The sequence below is a fragment of the Podarcis raffonei genome, chromosome 9, assembly GCF_027172205.1.
Source record: "Podarcis raffonei isolate rPodRaf1 chromosome 9, rPodRaf1.pri, whole genome shotgun sequence".
Classification (NCBI taxonomy): Eukaryota; Metazoa; Chordata; class Lepidosauria; order Squamata; family Lacertidae; genus Podarcis; species Podarcis raffonei.
Window position 1 is genome coordinate 44784486 of NC_070610.1, and position 19932 is coordinate 44804417.

General features: G+C 42.4%; 1 protein-coding gene across 3 annotated transcripts in view; it reads left to right on the forward strand.

The window, feature by feature from the left end:
• The first annotated feature begins 494 nt into the window (after positions 1-494).
• INPP4B (inositol polyphosphate-4-phosphatase type II B) overlaps positions 495-19932 on the forward strand; it is a 270717-nt gene continuing 251279 nt past the window's right edge. Inside the window, exon 1 of one of the 3 annotated variants that reach the window (XM_053403297.1) lies at positions 495-1024. The gene's annotated coding sequence lies outside the window, so the exon portion shown is untranslated. Of the gene's footprint in view, positions 1025-2059; positions 2123-19932 lie in introns of those variants that run through there. The other 2 variants (XM_053403299.1, XM_053403298.1) reach the window with 2 other exon arrangements.

Here is a 19932-nt window from a genome sequence, read left to right on the forward strand (position 1 = left end):
TGAAGACATCTTGGGAGATCTGATATAAGAGTAGACTGTAAGCATAATGGAAAAATAAAATGTGTGTTTGCAATTTACTCAACACTTTGAAAATTATGGGGGTTTCTAACAATCTTTTATCTCATTCATCCTTCAGATGAGACCAGTGAGTAAAGTTGCCAACATTTTCTCTGGCAGGCATCTTCAAACATGGCTACGTGCCAGATAATTGTCAAAAACCTTGGCAGCTCATTTATTATTTTTTTTCAAACGTGCTGCCAGCCTACTTCCTGAGATAGGACGCTAGTTGAGAGGTGGTGGTGGGGAAACCGCCTGAGAACGCAGCCTTTTGAGTGCCCAGTAGAGGGCACTCTCTCTTTCTCACCCTCTGGTTCTCCAGGGAGCTCACAGCAAGAAGCGAGCGCCCCCTAAATTCCGGGAGGCGCACGGCAAGCCACAGCTGCTGCTGCTGCCCGCCTCTCGCCCGGGTCACCTCTGAGCTCAGCGTTGCGGTGCCAGAGAGCGCGAGAGGGGAAGCAGCCGAGCATCGCGCGCCGGCCTCGCGTCTCTTGCGGCGCGTGCGCCCTTGGGCACAGGCCGTCGCTCCTGGGGTTGGCCTCCTGCAGAGCTCGGGAGCCTCCGTCGAGCTGCGGTGACATTGGAGGAAGGAGGCAAAAAGAGAGGAGGCGGAGACTCGGCTGGCGGGAGGCGGCGCTACCGAAGGGAAGGAACGCGCGCGCCTCGCTTTGCGCCTCTGGCTTGTGCGAGCAGCTGCAGCGAAGCAGCCCCCTCGACTCGGCGCGGAGGCTCTGAGGCGCGCTGGCGGTGGCCGCCCGGCTGGCTGGCTGGCAGGAGAGCGCGGAAGCCCGCTGAGTCTCGCCCCCGCTGCTTTCCCTTGCAGCTCCTCTCTCCCGCTTGGCCAGGGGTTGGCGAGGAGCTGCGGACTATAAATAGCAGAGGCTACGGAGTCCTTGCGTGCCACAGACTGGAGACGGACGCAGGCGGGCAGGCGGGCGAGCGGCGCCTTCGCAGGGAGGCAGCGCAGGTAAAAACAAACTCGGACCTGTCCCTCTCTTTCGCCGGGGCGGTTTCCTGAAGGAGAGAGAGCGCCCTGGGCAAGCGCGGGTGGGCGACTGCTGTGGCCGCCGCCGCCGCCGACGGAGGGCTAGTCTGAGGCGAAAGTCTCTCCGTTTTCCCATCCCGCTTCTCGAGCCCCTTTCAAGTTTCTTCCTGTTGCAGTTTCGCCGGGAGGCGGGCGGGAAACCCAAGTCCGAAGAGGCGGGCGCTGCAGGCAGGGAAGGTTCGGGGGCTTGGGCGGCAGGTGAGAGCGAGGGCGAGAGGAGCAGGTGTCGAGAGTCGCGGGGCTGGCAGTGGCTCCCTTGCCTGGCGCGCGCGAGGAGAGGAGAGGCGCTCCGGGGCGGCGGCTGCTGTTGCGACTGGGACCCTCGAGACGGGTTGCCTTACCTGCCCTTTCCGCGAGAACCGTGTTTGGAGTTGTTTTCTCCTCCTCTGCGAGGCGGGAGAACTATTTTTAAAAAGGCAGTGATGGGGGTGGTGGTTGGGGGCGCAAAGAGAGACCCTTCTCGTCCTCCTGGTCTTTCTGCTGCGTGCATTTTTCTCTCCCTTATTGAGGAGAGAGATGTCTGTCGCTGGGTACCAAGCGAGGCGTCTGCCCGGAAAGATGAGGCGGGATTGCAGTGAATGAGGGTTGCAGGCAGACTGGCTGGCTGGCTGGCTGGCTGCTGTTGCTGCTGCTGCGATAGAGACCCTGTTAGTTTAAAGGAAGGCAGAGGATGATCGCCGTTTTGGTTGTCGCCTTGCCATCAAGAACGCAGGATCTTCCTTCCTGGCGGCGGCGGCGGCGGCTGATGCATTGGAAACGTGGCATTCCGGGTGGTTTGGGCACCGAAGAGAGAAAGAGCTCGCTCTCAGAGGAAGTGTGGATGCTACCATGAACACACACACACTGTGTTAAGGAGATTTAAAAGAACTTCTCAGCATTAGGAGAAGTGGGCGTTAGGAGGAACACCGAGCTCGTTGCGGTTCCTGCTGGGGAATCTCTCTTAGTTGCGAGGAGGTTCCGAAAACCGTGGTACAGAGTTTTTGCTGGCCCACACTTATCGGAAATCTGGAGCAAATTTAAGTAAGGGGGAGGGGGAAGAGCGTGGCTTTCTAGAACAAATATTGGTCAGAAAAGTTAGAGGAGGCACTTCGTGTGTGTGTGTGTGTGTGTGTGTAGAGAGAGAGGCTCCTCGTCTTCTTTTATTTAATTAGGCTCAAATGAAAGTGCGTTCATCAGACTCCTTAAAATGCAAATGAAGCTTAGATGTATTGGCTAGAGTATACTCTAAATATTAGAGAATTTTGAGGGTTGGTTTTTTTTGTTTTGTTTTTTGAGAAAAGCTATTAAGTGCAGTGCCATCTGGCACATCCCTCTGTATTCTTCTCTCTTTGGAAAGCGTTCACACTTGTTAATGATACAGCTAAATATGTACACTGAGGTTTAATTGAACCTAGATTGCTTCATGGGGTGTTGAATTTTGCACTGGTTAATGGACTTGGTGTTCATTGTATTTAAATACGATGATTTTGTTCTGAAAGTTCTTGTGCTGAAATATTGACTTAATAGCCTGCAGTGTTTTTGTGGTTTTATATATTCCTCTCCTCTGAGCTAAAAGGCTGTCTCCTTTGGAGAGGTGGTGGGAGATACCCAACCGTACTGGCTCAGCTGTTCTAAAATCTAGATGATAATCACCTGGAGGTAACAGAGACTCTTTTTTAAAAAATGGCACTAATTGTTAGTGGGGTTTATTTTTCAGGAAAGCACACACACAAGCACACACACGGCTCTATTAAGTATTAAGGCAATACCTATGTTTGATCAGCAACACTGCATTGGCCTCCTTTTTTTTACTTAGGATGTTATATAACTGGTTTCTTATATATATTCATTTGTCAACATGGAATGGCCCAAATTAGTACAACTAGATGCATACAAAAATGTGCAGGATTGGAGCCAATGTCATCTTGCATTGAATTCAAGGGGGGATTACTCACAGTGCATCAAATTAAGCATGCATGGAAGTCTTTATAGGATTTGGGGGCTTTAAATTATTGATGTGCTTCTGGGTTTGCTTCTGGAATCTAAGGAAGCACATGTGATTTATGCATAGGACTCCTGCTCCATGGTGAGTCATTATCTGGATGCAAGAGTTCCACTTGTGCAGTACCCCTGTGGGTAGATGTTGCAATGCCTAAGAGAAAGGAAAGCAAGGTTTCTTAGTTCTGGCCATATGGTTTGGGTAGATATATTGACAAAATTTTGCTCTTTAGCACACTTCCACTACTGCAGCATAAACTGGAAGCAGGCAACTTGGTAGGTGCAGAGGTTCACAGTAGTAACGATGATGTACACGTATTTAAAATGTGAATCCTTTTAAAACGTTACTTTAATTTTATTTTTAAAAAAGCGGTGTTACACTTGCTAGGGTGTTACACTTGAAGAAGGATATAGACAAATCAGAATGGATTGAAATGGGCAGTAAAGATGGCCCAAAGATATGGAAAGCAAGCCCTGTGATGAATACTGAGGGAGGCCATGATACAGCGGAGGGCTTGGGCTATGTGCACATTAGCAGCTTAAAATGCAACGATGCCATTTCTCCCACTGCGTTTCAAGTTTCATTTGCATGTTGCTGTACACACCAGAGAGGTGGCAGGGATGACTTCACCTGATGCACATTACCTGTCTAGTTACCCTGCTCCTGCAGCCTCCTATTAATGAGGCTCTCATCTGCTGGTGTGCAATGGCTGTCTCAAATGTGCACACCTCGGCTTGACTGCGAAGTGAACATGGCTTACATTTTCCAAATCTGATGGAAGTTGGTTCAAGGGGGGGGGGAGCACCAAGCAACAGTATTCCTCAGGAAACTGCGGGATAGACGGGAGTTGTGGCTAACGCGAGCAATGGGAGTGTTTTGGAATAAATGTGTACACTGCCAAAGGTTGGTTTTCTGATGTCCCAAAGGGCAGGACTACATCACATGGGCTTAAGTTAGAGGAGGTAGATATTGGCTGAACATTAGGTGAAGATTCTTGAGGGTAGGAGCAGTTTGGCAATGGAACCACTTCTTTTTCATTGTAAGTCACTTTGAGTTGCCTTGAGCAAGAAAATGCAACCACCAGATTTAATAATAACAATCATGTATCTAGAGGCGTGTTGGACTCTCCTCTGCTGGAGGTCTACAAGTAGAGTCAGGGCAGCTGTCTGTTGCAGATGCTGTAGTTCTCGATTTCCTATATCGAGCAGGGTTTGTGTGTACACAAAGCTCCCCTTCAATTTTATGACTGTGAAGTTTTTCACTGATTTTAAAGGTAAAGGTAAAGGTACCCCTGCCTGTACGGGCCAGTCTTGCCAGACTCTAGGGTTGTGCGCTCATCTCACTCTATAGGAGCCAGTGCTGTCCGCAGACACTTCCGGGTCACGTGGCCAGCGTGACAAGCTGCATCTGGCGAGCCAGCGCAGCACACGGAACGCCGTTTTACCTTCCCGCTAGTAAGCGGTCCCTATTTATCTACTTGCACCCGAGGGTGCTTTCGAACTGCTAGGTTGGCAGACGCTGGGACCGAGCGAAGGGAGCGCACCCCGCCGCGTGGATTCGAACCACCGACCTTTCGATTGGCAAGTCCTAGGCGCTGAGGCTTTAACCCACAGCGCCACCCGCGTCCCCTTTCACTGATTTTACTTCAGTGTAATTTGTGTTCCAACCTAGCAGTTCGAAAGCTCGTCAAGGTGCAAGTAGATAAATAGGTACCGCTCCGGCGGGAAGGTAAATGGCATTTCCGTGTGCTGCTCTGGTTCGCCAGAAATGCCTTAGTCATGCTGGCCACATGACCCAGAAGCTGTACCCAGCTCCCTTGGCCAATAAAGCGAGATGAGCGCCTCAACCCCAGAGTCTGTCACGACTGGACCTAATGGTCAGGGGTACCTTTACCTTTAATTTGTGTTCTGCAACTATTGATATTAAGAGGTGTGTTTAAACTTTCATTTTATTTTTTAAAAAAGCACCTGCATTTCTCCATTTGAGACTACATCCAGGGGTGGCTCCAAATGAAGCAAACTTTTCATGCAGAATATCATTCTAAATAATCACCTTGGTTTTTTTTCTTGAGAAAAGGATGTTGCATTTAAATGAAAGTGGATACATACAGTTCTATACAATTATTGGCTGCACTGAAGGAACTGAGCCTTGTGAGACAATGGACTGAAGATATTTCTACTTGGGGTAATAAAGGATATCTTGTACCTTGGATTCTGAACGCCCTGGAGCTCGGTCGTTTTGGCTCCCGAATACTGCAAACCCGGAAGTGATTGTTCTGGTTTGCGAACGTTCTTTTGGAACTGGAACGTCTGATGGGGCTTCTGCGGCTTCTGATTGGCTGCAGGAACTTCCTGCAGCCAATCAGAAGCTGTGATTTGGTTTTCGAATGTTTTGGAAGTCTTCTGGAATGGATTCCGGATTCCATTTGACTTCCAAGGTACGACTGTACAGCTTAATGCAGGCATAGGCAAACTTGGTCCTCCAGATGTTTTGGGACTATAACTCCCATCATCCCTGACCACTGGTCTTGTTAGCTAGGGATGATGGGAGTTGTAGTCCCAAAACATCTGGAGGACCGAGTTTGCCTATACCTGGCTTAATTCCTAGCAAGTATGCTGAGGTTGCATCTCAACCTTTCACATGCTAGTTATACCATGTGTGCGGATGTTATTAAAGGTAAGGTACCCCTGCCCGTACGGGCCAGTCGTGTCCGACTCTAGGGTTGTGCGCTCATCTCACTCTAGAGGCCGGGAGCCAGCGCTGTCCGCAGACACTTCCGGGTCACGTGGCCAGCGTGACGAAGCTGCTTCGGTGAACCGGCACCAGAGCAGCACACGGAAACGCCGTTTACCTTCCCGCTATAAAGCGGATGTTATTACTTAATGGTATAAAGCAGTTTCTCTGTCCCATTAGCCATTTATAATACAGAAATGTTTATGCTGCGCTTGTGAAAAAATGTCAGAGTTCAATGGATTGTGGAATGCCATGTTCATGAGATTTTTTTTCTATGGTGACATTTCCTTGGACTGTTAAGACTTTATTAAATTATCCTTTTGCCATAAAGCAAGAGAAAATGTGCTTTGGTGCTTAATTTAAATTGGGGCACTACCCTGGGTTTTGTTTGTGGCCCCACAGCTTTGTCCTGCGGTGTGTGAAGTGAGGGTTTCTCCCTTTATCCCCAGGCTGATTTTTTCTCTGATTTCAAATGTGATTAGCATTAAAAGCCCCAAAGATCTGGAGAAACCAAATTTACACGCAAAGCCTCTTTTTCCTTCAGTGAAGCAAACATAACATGCAGATAATTCTGTGTTTTGCTTAAGTGGAATTTTCTATAAATATAAAACTTTTATTATATTAGTGCTGTAAATATTCAGATACTCCAGCTTTTTGTCATATTCAGAAATGCATATAGTCAGTTTAACCTGTGTCATGTTGGCTTTTGCTCCACAAAACCGGAAAATTGGAAGTTTAGGCTAATGTCGTAACAGATGTGCCTTGTGATCAACAAATTTTGTTTGATTACAACTTGGCCTCCATGCACCTTTACTTTCCCCCTGTATTTCAGGCTCAAATCCAGGTGGGGAGGGCAGAGTGCTTGGGACCAGCAAAATATGCCCCCTTGTCTGCATTGCCTTAGGAAGCACTTGACCCTTACTCCATTTCTACAAGGATCCTCCTGTGAGTTTTCCCATGCCTATTTGTTGCTTACATCAGTAGCTCCCAGGATGTGTTAAAGTCTGGAAGATGGGGGACATCTCTGTTGCATTGGGGGCAAGACTGGTACTGTGGCCAGTGACTTGGGATGTGATGCATGTAGCTCTGTTTCCTAACAGCATTGCAACTGGTGATTGTACCCAGTGCTGTTTTTCTAGAAAATGAGGTGCCAGAACTCACCATGAACACCTCCCTTATTCTCTTGGAATAGCAATGATGACCACCTGAGAGGTACCATAACTGAGTTCTGGCTGAAAAAATGCCCTCATTGTACCAGTAGTGAAAAATTTCAAAGCAAGTTTTGAAAGTAACTCACTTCTTTCATAGATTTTTTTTTTAAGTCTTCAAGGAAAGGTGTATCTTGGCAGCGTGGAGGTGATGAACGTACTGACTTTAAATAGGAATAGGCTGCCTAATTATTTATATTTCAGTGCATTTGTAGGCCAGTGCCTCTTCCCCTGTAAAAAAAAGACTCTCTCAGGAATTCACATAGAATATCAAGTTAAAGAAAAATTTAGCTCAAAAATCTTAGCCCATAACCCATGCACAGTTTCTGTTGCAAAGAGGTCTTGGGAGGGTGAAATTTAAAGCAAAGAAACACTTTCCACATCACTTCATTTCATCTGTGACACCAGACCACTTAGCCCATTTTACCCTCACAAAGCATTTCAAATTCAAAAGCAACCCCAGATGCTTTGTAATGTGCCTACTGGTGGAAATCTCACCATGAGAATGAATCGCTGTTTTCCTATTTATTGAACATAGCTGGTCTCATCCCAGGGGCTTGGGTTTGCTAATGATTATTCCCTATGCCTTCAGTTCCCTGGCCAACAAATAGATAGTTTGAGTGAGGGTGTCACATACCATTTCCAAACAATGTACCATCTCTGGTTTTGGTGAGTTTCTAGAAGGGAATGGTAAAGTTGAAGGGGTGATGTAGTAGTTAGAATGTTGGACCAGGACCTGAAAGATTCCTAAGCCAGGAATCTTGCTGGGTTACTTTGGGTCAGTCAAAGATCCTCAGCCTAACTTATCTCATAGGATTCTTTTGTCATCTATACATTTCCTGATCAAGGCTGCATAATAATGGGTTGCTATAGCAATTAACACATTGTTGTTTTGCAATGATATAAATTTATGGTGATGTAAGTTACATGTGCTTTGAGATCTAGCATTATATTTGCATATGTACAGGGTGTGTATGTGAAGTGAGAAACTAAAGTTAATTGATTTCTCATTGATGCTTTCGGCATTTGCCAGAAGACCAAGTGAAGGTGCTTCCACACTGGACATTTTCTTTTGAAACACCGTCATTTGCTTGTGTAGGTATTATGGAAAATCCAAATGTTGTTTCTGCCAGGCAGCCTCTTCTTCCTTCCTCCCTCCTTCTGCCCCCCAAATTATTTCATCAACAAATTTATGCACAACTTAATCAACAAAAACCACCAAATGAGGTACATAAAACAATGTAAAATATTTTTTAAAATACATATAAAATCAAACATTTAAAAACAACTAGAAACCACTGTATTGAAAGAGCTCAACTGCCTGGCCACTAGAGGAGGCAATGCAGACTCTGAATTGTGTCCTCTTCACCATCCATACTGCTAGAATGTAGACATGGTTATGTGCACTTGGCAATGTCCAGTCGCTTTTCTATTATGCATGATAATGAAATCAGTATCTCTTCTGCAAAAGAGAACCCATGTGATGTTTAGTGCCACTGTATTCTTTGACTGACACAGTGGTAGGAGTAATCCCAGCAAAGAAAGTGCTTTATATTTGCATTTATTGCAATGCAAATATTCTTTTTCCTTTTTGATGCAGAGGCTTCCGTTTCAGATTCTGGGATCTGTTTTCTCTTTGAAGAGGGAAAGTGCTAATGAGAGCATTTTGTTGTATTCCTTGATTGCAGCCTCTAAGCAGGTGATTCTAAATACAGTGGTACCTTGGGTTAAGTACTCAATTCGTTCCGGAGGTCCATTCTTAACCTGAAACTGTTCTTAACCTGAAGCACCACTTTAGCTAATGGGGCCTCCTGCTGCCACCGTGCCACCAGAGCACGATTTCTGTTCTCATCCTGAAGCAAAGTTCTTAACCCGAGGTACTATTTCTGGGTTAGTGGAGTCTGTAACCTGAAGCGTATGTAACCTGAGGTACCACTGTATATATTTTTTTGTAGCAAAGAAACTGCTGTTCTGTGGCTCAAGTGAGCACCAATTGTCCAGATGGCAGTCTCACCTATCTTCTCACACGAGTCCCCCCCCCCCCGCCCCCAAGAGAAAGAGAAAGAAACTGCTTCAAATGTGCAGACTACACCACCAATGCTTTTCTTGCAGATTCTCTTACAGTATAGGTGGCAAGTCTTTTGGGGGCAATCAGGTTCAGCCAGCTATGAAGATGCTATAGAGGGAAGGAAGTGAAGGAGGGATTAAAGGGAGAAATGGATTTGACCCCTTGAATTGCTCATGTGCTCTACTTCAGTTTGGCTTGCCACTCAATCTAGTTTTCTGAAACCTGTCACAGACACTTGGGAGGAAAATGTCATGAAATGCAGTGTAGTGGCTAAAACACAGAGCTGTAAACTGTGAAGCGACAGATTCAAACTATTTTCCTGCCACTGTTGGGGAAAAAACACACCTGACGGGTTAACCTAGTAAAAACCTTCTAGTGAAATGCCAAGACTGGTAAGAAAAACATTCTCTGTGACCACCTAGTGGATCCAGAATTCCCTTTTCAAGTAACAGTGCAGGACATACTTGTTTAGACAGTCTTCCATCCATTTGGTGTTCTATGTTTGTGCTTCCAGGGATTTTTAAAAATTAATTATTAGGTTTATTTAGTTATTTTAAATTACTTGCTTATTTTGCACCTTAATTTTTTTTTTGCATAATCCTTTGAACCATAAGGAATGAGTAGAAAAGAAACCAAAATACTGTACATAACTTAATAAAATTACTTATGCAACAAACCAACAGTTCTCCATTTTGCTTCTTAATACTTTTTAGTAATGCTTGTTAATACTTTGGGCAATATCTGGTGTCAGTCATTCACTGCAGATTCACTGAAATGGTATTCAAAAGTATTAAGAAACAAGACAAATACATCCTGTTAAAAAAAAAGTATTTGTTTTGTCTTGCAAAAACAACTTCAGGAAAGATGCTGTGCTGTGTTTAAAGAAAAGGAATATGGGATGTGGCCTTTAGGTATTCTGGGGCTTCAGTAAGTGCCCAGAGTATTAGTTAATGCTGTAGTATTAGTAATACCGTCTTAGTTAAGAGAGAAATTGTGTAGGGGTCTTGTAAAATCTCTCCCTGCCTTCTGAAAGTTGTGTTGATCTCCTCCTGCTCCCTTTAATTTGATATAACAGGATACTAAGGTTGCAAGAAAGACTGCGTAAAACCAGACAACAGAGTTTCAAATGAAAACAATTTACAAACTATGTATCTGATGTTGTGTTAGATGCTTTCTTTCTTTAAAGTATCTATTAACAGACTGCATGTTGTATAGAGCGGGCTTCATACTTGCTGTACTGCATATATCATGGGCATTTTAGCAGAGGTGGACTTTGGAAATCCTTTGTAAGATTTGGCACCCTGTAGGAGGCCAAAAGTGGGCATCCCCAAATATTTTCAATTATGAATCTACTCACTTATGAATCTACTCAATTTTGCATGCCCCAAGCTAGGTGCCTTGTGCAGGAAACACCCAAGCCACCCTAAACTCGGTCCTGATTTTAGTAACCGGCGATTTCCTTTATGAATATTTAGTCTGAATGAAATAAAAAAAATGGATTATGACTTCATATTATTTATTTAAAATATTTCTTAATGTAATAAGAGTTTTATATAACATCAGTAAATATAACAATCAATAGAATTGCCTAAATAATTTTTTCCTAAGAAATTCCCATTATGTGCCTGCAGTTTGCATCGCCTCACAATCAATATTGCATTATCCTGCATCTAATTCATTGTTCTCTCCAAGTTGTAGCAGAAAGAATAGTTGAAACAAAGTGTCTACTTCTCTGTTACGTATGTTATAAGGTGGATGGGTATTTTTTTGGTAAAGCTTGTAATAAAACTGTGCAGCAGATGGCAGTGTGCAATGCTGAGAACCTTATGTAACTGCAAATATACAAGGGTTTCAAGCAGGGCAAGCAAACTTTTGAAAACAAAAGTGCTGGTGCATTCTGTTTGTTTTTTCCAAAGGCTCAGGTATGCCTGAAGGCCCTACAATGTAGGGTGTGTATGTCAGTTTGGTAGTAAATCCACTGATAACCTGTAGGCTAATATCGAAAGATGTCTTGGTGTAAATGAGAGCCGTGATCACAAAGAACAGTTTGTGCAATGGCGCTGCTTAAGGCATTTTATTTTGCATGCATTGATTGCAGAGATAGAACATGGAAACAGGTGGGAGCCAGAGGAGGAAGCGACCTTCGTGGTGCAGGATCTCACAATATTTTGGTGCAGTTCAATAATGATTATAACGGACAGTTTTGTGATGGCTATAGACTATCTTCCAGTGGAGACTGCTCCACAGGAGTGAATGGGGCACTGTTTCTCCAGCTGCCTCAGCTTGCCCTCTCATGACTCCTGCATGTCTTCTTTCTTCCAACCAGTCCAGGAGGTGGCACTTCTTCTGCCAGGTTTTGTACAACTCAGAAAGGGATGAGGACAAAACTGAAATTGGTTCTCTCTGCCTGTCATTGGCTCTGGTTCCACCTATTGTTGGGCTCCCTGACTTTTGCTCCACCAATCCTCAAACGGGAAGGGAGAAAAAGAGCAATGGAGGGCAGCTTTTTCCTAATTTCATTTCTCTTTCCTTGCTTTTGTTTGCTACGTTTTTCACTGGGTGTAGAATAGGTTCAGTTTGGGAGACTGAGGCGAACACAGTGCCATGCCCTAGACAGAGTTTGGCAGTTGCAGACCCAGAAAATGAATCTCCTGCCCAGAACATCAGGCTTGGTGACATGACTAATGAGTCGCCTAACGGATATTCTTTTGCACAAAATTGTTGCCGCAATGGCTCATGCATTTAATTTTCCTAAATTAACAAACACTACTATTTTTTTTACAATTAAGGTGACTTTTATCTTAGTGATCTTTCATTAAATATCTAGCAATGCAATCATGCCTGTGATGTCTCAAAATCTGAAAACTGGGTATTTAGTCTTTCAGGCATTTTTTTTTGGGGGGGGGCCTATGCCCAGCAACTTTAAAACAAATTTTAGAAGCCACAGTGTTTTATTAGTGATGAAAAATATGGTGCCCTTTTGTTGCTAGTGAATGTAATAATGTTAAAAAATGGGGGGGGGTCACCTTGGAAGATTAGATAGCTGTTGCTAAGGTTGATGTAGTTGATGCCACAATAAAGCTAACAAGCCAAAAGGTTTGCCAAACATGTGAGACATCGTATTTAATAATGCAACTAGTTCTGTAGTTGTGATCCTTGGCAGTCTGGTAGTGTTGGATCCTAAGATTCACTGTAAATGAACACTCTGGTCCCGATTCATAGATGTGGTGTTGGTTTTGAAGAAAAAATGAACTTCCTCAAAGGAAAAATCTCACATTTTTAATTTCTTCAAGCACAAATGGAAGCAGTTATGTTTTTCAAATTGCAATTATTAAAACAAATGTGTTTTTGTATTTACAAAAAAAATTCACATTGCATTAGGAAGCTACAGTAATTCATTATAAATGTTTAATTCAGCATTGGTTCAACTTGCTTAACAGCTCACTAATGAGGTGTCATGAAGCTACTCATGAATATTTATTAAGGTTTATAGAAACAAAAGAACAGATTATTGTACTGTTTTGAAAAGGAAAAAAAAGTTATGCTTGCTCATTTTTAAATATGATGAAATTACCTTCAACATAATCAGTTTTGGCACATTATGTTAGAGTGACATACTTGGGCATCTTGCCTGAAGCCATGTTCTGGTTTTCTCTCTCTCTACTGTCTTACTCAGTTAATCAGAACAACATTCTGCAGGTAAAAATAAAATGGAATTTCACTTTAAGTTTACTGTAGTGTAACTCAGTAATGTGAAGAGCATTGTTCGGCTGTACATTTTGAAACACAAGTATTCAAGTGGCTTTATGTTGAGACAAAGATTTGTACTAGAATTTCTAGGGTTTCATAAATTTTAGGATTCTTTCTGTAATTTTAAGTAATATGTGTATCTCAGTTGTGGCTCAAAGTCAGCTTGAAGTATTTCTAAAATATTCAAGCAATAATGCTAAAACAAATTTCCTTCTGTTGTTGAAAAAAGTTTCTGGACTGTCCATGGACGTGGTCTGCAGTTGTTCAGTAAAAGCCAGAATTTTGTCTTATCTTTTTACTTATGGCAATATGTTATTGATATGAATGATTTTGCTGCACTAAATATTTCAGTTGGTCATCTTCTGGGCTTTAGTACTGTTGCAAGACAGAGTATAGCAGGTTTCTCAGCAGCAACATTTGCTTATTCCTCTACATAATGTAGCAGCCCTTTTCTTTGCTTCAGCAGCTGAAGAGCAATTTCTGTTCTTTCTTTCCATAACTTCTGAGTAACCAGGAGGGCAGGTAACCCCTTTCTCTTTTTAATGCAGTGAGTACTGTAAGCAGCTGGCTGGTTCAGTCAGTCATTTTCCAAGGCCACTTTTTTGTCTGCTTCTTCAATTTATTGGGAGGCCTAGGCTTAAAGTCACCTTTTTCATTTTTATCATGAGGGAATCTTCTTTCAGAAGAGGAGGAGCTGCACTGTGCCTGTTAATCGTGACTAGAGACACTTTCATCCACTTTTAAACTGTGTAGAGCTTAGATGGGCTTCTCCTATTTAGCTGGTGGTCTGCTGCAAGTGTGCATTTTTGTATGACATCATCTGCTTATTCAGGCAGGGTTTCCCCTCCCCCCAAATATTCGGCTTGAAGTTCTCTCCAGCTGCATAACTTATTTCATAACTTATGACCAAAGAAGCAAACTTGAATACATTTGCACTCATAAAACTATAAATAGGGCTTCTTCTTTCATGCAGGTCCTGCTTTTCAACCTTCACAATAGTCTTTAAAATGTCTATGTATTGAAAATGCATTATTCAGGAGGACAGTGTTCTTTTATTATTAGTTTTTCTAACAGGTTTTTTTCCCCCACCCCCTAAGGGAAGGTTTGGATCAAACGACTTTCAATATAATGCAATCTTGGCATTTACATTCCATATTGATTTGCATCTCTTTGTTTCAGAATTCATTGGCTAAAAGAGGTGGGTATGTATGGACCCCTCCCAGTCATTGTCCACTCCATATCTAATACAGTTTATAAATTCCATTTTTAAGAAGAGATGAAAAAATGTACATAGTGCATTGGGGACTTATGAAAGTATTATACATCACAATGCATTCCCCCCCCGAAAGTTCATAACATTTTTAAGTTGCATATAGCTTAATACCTACTGAGGGCATGTCATTTAGAATATATGCTCCTACCCATTTGCCTTCTCAGTTGCTTACTAATATCGAAGTTCATATTGCCATAGAAGCCCTAGGCAGGCATTCACCCATCATGTGATTCCAGTCACCTGAGGGGAGAGAACGGGGGCTTGCTCCCTTTTCCATTCCCCTCTGTCATGTCTCCATTGCCGCACCCCACAGATTTCCACAGGGGTAAAGATGTGAAGGGGTGTGCATGTATGCTCGACACATGCAGGGTGAATGAAGTGCAGAACCCTGCATGATCAGGCTTCCAAATAATGATAAGGTTAAATATAAATTTATATTAACTGCCTTTCTAAAAAGGCCCCCAAAGCAATATACAACACCCATTAAAATGGATCAAATTACTAAAACAAAGCTCCACTCCACACCCCCACACCCTTCAGATTGTGAGAGGATGAATGTTGAGCATTCACATAGGACTATCACTTGCTCGTCATTCTACCTCCAGAGTTCTGGTTTGTGTTTGCCACTCTGGTCCTGTATTTCAGGGCAGGGGGAGCAAGTTAATATAATGGTTAAAAACCATTGAGAGAGACTAATGGAACTTAGAAATTCTAAATTGTGCAGTAGAGAGGCTTGCTGAAATTCAGTCCTCTCCTCTGGATGAGAATAAACATCATGAAACACAATCAAGCCTAGTAATCACACTGATTTTTGCAAGCACTTGTAAAAACTACACTATAAAGAATTTGAGTGACATCTTTCTTTACATGGCACTTGAGAAATGGCAACAGAACCCTACTGTCAAGTCAATGAATATTTTTGATGACTACTGCTATGTACTGGCATTATAAAAACTATGATACTCCACAACAGGATACTATGAACTCCTGCATACAGCTGATGCAACTTCTGTTTCCTGCCAATTCTGGAATATGTGACCCAATAATGTCCCTCCAACTTTGTGCTCTCCGGCTATTTAGGACTACAACTCCCATCATCCCAGACCACTAGCTGTGCTGGTTGGGGCTGATGGGAGCTGGAGTCTAAAACATCTGAAGGACACAACTTTTGGAGAAGGTTGTAATAGTTGTTTCAGCAAGCTGAGTTTGAACTGTTGTACCCATGGTGCTATTCATGGCCCTTATTTCCGGGGGCGACCACTTGAGTCATATTCTGAGAGCTGTCAGAATGTCTCTCTGTGTGGAATGTGAATGCAGCACTGCGGCTTTTAATAAAGATGGTGGCCGCAACTTCTAATAGCCAGTAGGATAGAGTGTTAAGTTTCTACCATAGTGACTACATTTAGGATGCTTATTTGAAGCATACAAACATATAATGAAGTCAAGGCACTGAAGATGAAGCAGGTGCTCTTAACTAAAGTAGGACAGGAGAGCTTCAGCCACAAGTGCTGTGGAATAAACCCAGTGGCTGCTTTGTTTAAATGAATATACAGTACTTGCCTTTTTCCTGGAAAAAGAAGCTTCTAAATTCTATATCCTCTTTGCTTTTTGGAGATGTCCTTGATTTTAGAGAACAGATCCTTCTGGTAGCTGATCTCAAATGGTGAGAGGGAGTAGGTGAAAATTAAGATTAAATGCAATTAACCATTGTGTCTAAGACTGGTGGCAGGTTGATTTGGTTCTGCTTAGTAAATTTATTTTATTTCATAAAATTTATATACCGCTTGACTGATTTTTAAAAATTTATTTTTAACCCTCAAAGTTGTAAGAAAGCTTTTATGTGAATTAGGCTTACCCTTGCCCCTTCAGTGGTACCTGTCTGCTACAAGTGTAGCCGTTTGGGTAAATTCTGTGCTCAAAGAGGAGGTAGATGTCAATAACTACAGGCTCTACATCTCTCCTCCCCATTTTCCTCCCATCAGTTGCTTGGAAACAGCCTCTGTCAGGGAATGGAAAATGGACCTGTCAGCTAATTCAGGAAATAAAAAGAAAACCAAAGAACTGCAGAGGGGAATAAAAATGCTTAATGCATCTGACCTAGGTAATCCAGTGGAGCTGAAGTAGGAGGTCTAGAAGTCCATAATTGTTACTGCAGAGACCTCTCCCCTTTCCCTTCCCCTGTAGAGAGAAGAGTGCTCAAATCTACCATTTTGAACAGCGGCAGTCTATTTCCCCATGTTCACATCAGCGGAAAAGCACTCCACTTCTTTTTTGCTGCTGTTCCTCTCTACTTTGCTCCCATGCTGACAGTAGAAGTGGCTGCCCCATATTCCCTTACATTGAGTAAGGGAGCTTGCTGTCTTCTAAAAAGGCACCCTACTAGATATTTCTGGCCAAGCAGACAGTAATAAACTTTATTCCAGAACTGTCCACCTTGTTGCTTTTCAAGCACTCCAGGGAAAAACAAGAAGCGTGACATCAAACTGGTGCTGAGTCAAGGACAAATGCTGCAGTGCTAGAGACTCATTTTGTGGCAAACTGCTGCTGTGAGTATGTCACTTTAGTTGAAATGGCTTTTCTACTACTTCTAGAAAAGAGAAGGTATCTTCTTTTGGGGAGCAATGTGAATTATATATATATATATAGATATCTCCACAGAGCCAGAATTCACTGTTGTGCCACACCTTCTCTGGTCTAAATATGAAGGTGTCTGACTCCACCAGCCTCCATGGAGGCTCCTAAAGAACTGGAAGGTTGCCATAGAGCAGGAAAGGAAATCTATTCAGCTGGGGTCTTCCTTCACGGTTTCCTTAACATCTATGGTGGTTGAGCTACATATTCATCTAAGACTTGACTTGGTGTCTAACACAGGGTGGTACAAAACTGATACTGATATAGATTGACTCAGCAAGATTGAAATAATAAAGGCTGGAAAGCTCCTCTGAAAGCAGACAAAGAACTTGAGGGGAAGGATAAACTAGGCTTAATCGTATGTGACGTGTCTTCAATCAGAAATGCCTTCTTATTTTTTCTCAGTCATGCCTCCTAATGGGGAATTATGTGCACTTCAGAAGCTTGTATATTGCATTTAGAACTCAGGTTGTAATTAAAACTGACATTTTACTAAATCAATGGTTGGCTTTAATTCTTTCTTATCTGTTTTTACTTCTCTCTGTTTGCTTCGTGACTCTGCCAGCGCCTTTCCTCTGGTCTAAATCTTTAGTTGCTGCTTCTATTTTACAACTATTTTACAAAGTCCTGAATTTTGAGCCTCTCCTCTCTGCATCTGTTCTTTCCTTTTTGCTTTTCTTCCCCTGTTTCTTATTGCCTGTTTAGACTGTAAACCTATAGGTTTGCTTTTTTTAACTTGCATGTCATTTAGTTTTAGAGGTGTCTTATTATTATTTTAGCTATTCAGAGGCATTAGTGCAGTATGGCTTTCTGGCAGCGACATTTCTTCTGAGTTGAATTGGTTGCCTTTGGTTTCAGATCAAAGTCTTGATTTTTCTCCAAGGTCCTGAAACCTCTAGATTGTCTTAGATGCTGGTTTATTCCTCTTGGCTTCCCCCAAGGCAACTGTTTTTCATGGAGATTATGAACCTGCATAGATGTATGTGTGTGTGTTTGATTCTTTTGAATGCTTCTGGGGGCAAGGTGCCAGATGTAAAATACTTTGCCTAAAGACATCACAATTGAGATCAAGGTCCTTTGCTAGTTTTCATATAAAGGATTAAAGAGGAAATGATTGCTAAACATGAATGAAAACATAGTTTGAGAAAAAAGAAGGAAAGACTGTGATAGTCGTAATTTCTTTTTAATACTCTTTAAAGCCAACCCTAATATAGTAGCAGTAGTAGTAATAATAATAATAATTAATAATAATAATAATAATAATTATACAGTTTAAATCTAGCCATGCAAATCTAGCCTCTGCAAAGTTTTTTCCATAACCAGGATGCTGCTACTAAAAAGGCCTTCTTTCTATTAGTGACTGCACCACAGTAGTAAACTAACACCCTAAGATAAAATCAGTGAAATAGAAAGATTATATAAAATTAGTGAACAAAAGAAATGAGCAAGACAAAAAGAGAGAGAACATAATTAGCTATTTATTTTGGTAAAGTACAATGTAGCATCATTGTTATGTTGTGATGAGGATAAGGAGACAATGAGTTTGAGCTCACACTTCCCTGCATGTTTCCTGCTTCTTGGAACATGCCAAACTGTAGTCTTTTCACATATCACACTGATGCTTACTTCCTTGTTTTCTTGGATAGAACCAGTGGTGGCAGCCCTTGCAGAGACACTACTTTTTGTATAGACAGAGTAAGCTGAAACCCTGTGCTGCTTAGCTGTAAACTGTCAGGTAGGGAGACTTCCTCAGAGGCTTAAGAGTTTGTTGTTAAAATGTATATCAAGCCTTCTTTCCATTTCTAAACTAAATTGTAGTGAAGTGAGAGGAAGCTGAAGGGGTTTTTGTTTCCTGTCCAAGTATTTTGGAATATCTGCCTTCTTGAATATCCATCAAAGCTGAAGATGTTTTAAATTCCAGTGGAAAATAGCAAGGGACTTTTAATTTACATGCACATTTTGTGCTTAAGACAAGTGCACATGAACAACCTACAAAAGGTTGGGATGATGTGCTGATGCCACCTTTGTATTCCACTCTGGATTCTAGCAATCAGAAGCAATATTAATTTTCAAAGCACATTATGAATTCAAAGTAGACTTGAATTAGCTGTCTGTTTCCGAAATAAATTTCCTACCTTCCTGTCATTCTTAACTTGCTGATCTGATTTTCTTATTTTTCAAATCTAGATCTGGGTGGAATGCATATCAGAAAGACCATGGTGGTTCTTGCTATTCATGTTGCCATAATTTAATGCTTATTAAAAAAAAGTATAAATAAAATAAAATTATGCATGGTGCGGAGAGAGGGAGAATTTTTTTCCTCTTATAATTTTAGACCACAGGGTCATCCAATCAAGCTTAAAGGGTAGGAGAATCAGGACAGACAAAAGGAAGGACTTCTACACATGGTGCATCACCATACCATTGAATTTGGTTCCACAAGATGTTGGGGTGCACCAACTTATATACAAGAAGAAGAAGAACAGCAGTTTGGATTTGATATCCTGCTTTATCACTACCCGAAGGAGTCTCAAAGCGGCTAACATTCTCCTTTCCCTTCCTCCCTCACAACAAACACTCTGTGAGGTGAGTGGGGCTGAGAGACTTCAGAGAAGTGTGACTGGCCCAAGGTCACCCAGCAGTTGCATGTGGAGGAGCGGGGAAGCGAATCCGGTTCACCAGATTACGAGTCCACTTCTCTTAACCACTACACCACACTGGCAAATTTATGGAGAACAAGGCTGTCATTGGCTACTAGTCATGATGCCTGTGTATCACCTGCAGGCTCAGAAGCAGTGTTATGCCCTTCACTACAGTCACTGGGAATGTGGCAGAGTGGCTCATACTCTCACGTCCTGATTGTGAGCTTCACGTAGGTATCTTGGTTGTCCATTGTGAGAAACATAATGTTCTGAGATAGATAGACATTTGGTCTGCTCCAGCAGAACTCTTCTTAGAATCATAGAGTTGGAAGAGACCACAAGGGCCATCGAGTCCAACCCCCTGCCAAGCATTCAAATTCATTTTTACAAAAGTCTCCATGATCAGTTAAGGCACTCTTTTTATGCCGTGTACTGAAAATAATTTCACCCCACACTGATTTTTCAACTAAGAACCATTGCCAGGAAAGTAGAAGCAGAGCTGATTAGTGTGTACTTTCACGGAAAACGGACGTGCAGTATCCCATGC